At 55.9% G+C, this 2,534-nt stretch overlaps 1 pseudogene; it reads left to right on the forward strand.

Moving 5' to 3' along the window:
- The first annotated feature begins 234 nt into the window (after window positions 1-234).
- LOC139002569 (zinc finger protein 830-like) lies at window positions 235-2,331 on the forward strand (annotated as a pseudogene).
- Window positions 2,332-2,534: the final 203 nt, after the last annotated feature.

The raw sequence follows: 2,534 nt of genomic DNA on the forward strand, positions 1-2,534 counted from the left end.
GTGAAGATGGAGTCAAAAGACCACTGAATGGAACCAACAATAAAAAATAATTGTACTTTTTTAGTCGGTATTTAAAAGCTGGATTATTTTCCTGCTTGGTCAGGCATCACCTTTTTAATGGTCTTCTAACTGGTTTCCCACATCCATCTCTTCCGGCAACCCCTCAATTAACACCGAAGACAGTTATATTTAAAAAATAAAAATAAGAGACTCGCCTTGGCTCAGGTCGCAAAGATGGCATCCTCCGCTTCTGCTTGGCCTTTGGCCAGAAAGCAAGTGGTGAGTCCGGATGAACTGCGGTGGTGGACCAAGGAGAAACAGCGTCTGAGCACCAACAGGAAACGCACAGAATCTCCATTTGCGAAGCGCAACCCTCTGGGCCGCTGAGTGGTGCCCGGGTAACACCCCGGTTAAGAGCGAGCTCCCGTGGTGGACTCCAGTCCCTGGAACACAGCCCCGGGAGAGAGTGGCCGAGCGGAAAGGCTGGAAAGAGGCCGCCCAGGGCCGACCGCGGGCGCCCGGCCTCAGGCGGCCCAGAGGAAGGCACGGGCTCCACAGCCCGGACACCAAAAGGCCTGGGGCCTCGAAGGCGCCTCGGCACAGCCCTCAGCACCCGCTTTGTCACCCACGTTGACACAGCAGGGAAGGAGCCCACTAGAGCGACCCGGTAAGGCTCAGGGACTCGGTTTACTCCCTGATTATGAAGATGGAGGAGGAGAAGGGGGAGAAGGAGGAGAGGGAGGAGAGGGAGGAGGAGGAGGAGGAGGAGGAGGAGAGGGAGGAGGAGGAGGAGAAGGAGGAGGAGGAGGAGAAGGAGGAGAAGGAGGAGAGGGAGGAGGAGGAGGAGGAGGAGGAGAGGGAGGAGGAGGAGGAGGAGGAGGAGGAGAGGGAGGAGAGGGAAGAGGAGGAGGAGAAGGAGGAGAGGGAGGAGGAGGAGGAGGAGGAGGAGGAGGAGAGGGAGGAGGAGGAGGAGAAGGAGGAGAGGGAGGAGAGGAAGGAGAGGGAGGAGGAGGAGGAGAAGGAGGAGAGGGAGGAGGAGGAGGAGGAGAGGGAGGAGAGGGAGGAGAGGGAGGAGGAGGAGGAGGAGAAGGAGAAGGAGAGGGAGGAGGAGGAGAAGGAGGAGAGGGAGGAGGAGGAGAGGAGAGGGAGGAGAGGAAGGAGGAGGAGGAGGAGGAGGAGAGGGAGGAGAGGGAGGAGAGGGAGGAGAGGGAGGAGGAGTTGGAGGAGAAGGAGGAGAGGGAGGAGGAGGAGGAGAGGGAGGAGGAGGAGGAGGAGGAGAGGAGAGGGAGGAGAGGGAGGAAGAGGAGGAGGAGGAGAGGGAGGAGAGGGAGGAGGAGGAGAGGAGAGGGAGGAGAGGGAGGAAGAGGAGGAGGAGGAGAGGGAGGAAGAGGAGGAGGAGGAGGAGGAGAGGAGAGGGAGGAGAGGGAGGAGAGGGAGGAGGAGGAGGAGGAGAGGGAGGAGAGGGAGAAGGAGGAGAGGGAGGAGAGGGAGGAGAGGGAGGAGGAGTTGGAGGAGAAGGAGGAGAGGGAGGAGGAGGAGGAGAGGAGAGGGAGGAGGAGGAGGAGGAGAAGGAGAGGAGAGGGAGGAGAGGAAGGAGGAGGAGGAGGAGGAGGAGAGGGAGGAGGAGGAGGAGGAGGAGAGGGGGGAGTAGGAGGAGATGGGGGTAGGAGGAGGAGAGGGGGGAGGAGGAGGAGGAGGAGAAAGACCAGAATGGGCGCCAGCAGGCAGCCTCAGACACACAGGGCAGGGAACACCCACTGTCCTCACGGAGGCAGCAAGTAGTGGCTGCCAAGGGATTTCTCCACTGCACATCCTCCCAGGGCCCCTGCAATTCTTCATCCGCGGTCCATTGCGAAAGCAGAACTACATGGGAAATCGTGGAAAGGAGAAAAAAAACCCTGCAGAAGCGTTAACAGGAGGGTTTTTTGACGACCCTGAGTTCGATGCCAGGGTGAGGAAGGTTGATGCCCCAAAGGAGCAGATGGACAAAGAGTGGGACGAATTTCAAAATGAGACAGGTCGACAGTTTCCGAAGCCATAGTTGCCAAAGAGGATGAGGAGGGACGGTTGGACTGGCAGATTGGGGAGACCGATGAGCAGATAGAGGGCTACCGTCGGGTGGAAAAACTACGGAATCACCAGGATGAAATAAAAAATAAGCTTAAAGAGGTCCTGACGATAAAAGAACTGCAGAAAAAGGAAGAGGAGCATGTTGACAGCGACCATGAGGGAGAGCTGCAGGGTTTGTTGCCTCAGGATTGGAGGGTGAAAGGGGCTTTGTTACAGGATTTCAAGGAACCAATATTTCTAATTCCTTCTGCGATTGTATAAAAAGCGCTGTCTCTCCATATGCCCGTTACTCCATTCCTGGGGGCTTGATAACCTGACTAGGTTGTTGCAGTACAATATGAGCCTGTGAAACTAGCACTTTGGAAAGTTGGTGTAAAATACTTCTGAGGTAAAGTTTTGAAATTTTTTCAGTATTACATGTTAAAATGACAACTTTTTCACATATTTAAGGATTTAAATGTGTA

Source organism: Myotis yumanensis, unplaced genomic scaffold (genome assembly GCF_028538775.1).
Source record: "Myotis yumanensis isolate MYYU_CA2020_CCGP unplaced genomic scaffold, mMyoYum1.0.hap1 SCAF_2, whole genome shotgun sequence".
Taxonomy (NCBI): Eukaryota; Metazoa; Chordata; class Mammalia; order Chiroptera; family Vespertilionidae; genus Myotis; species Myotis yumanensis.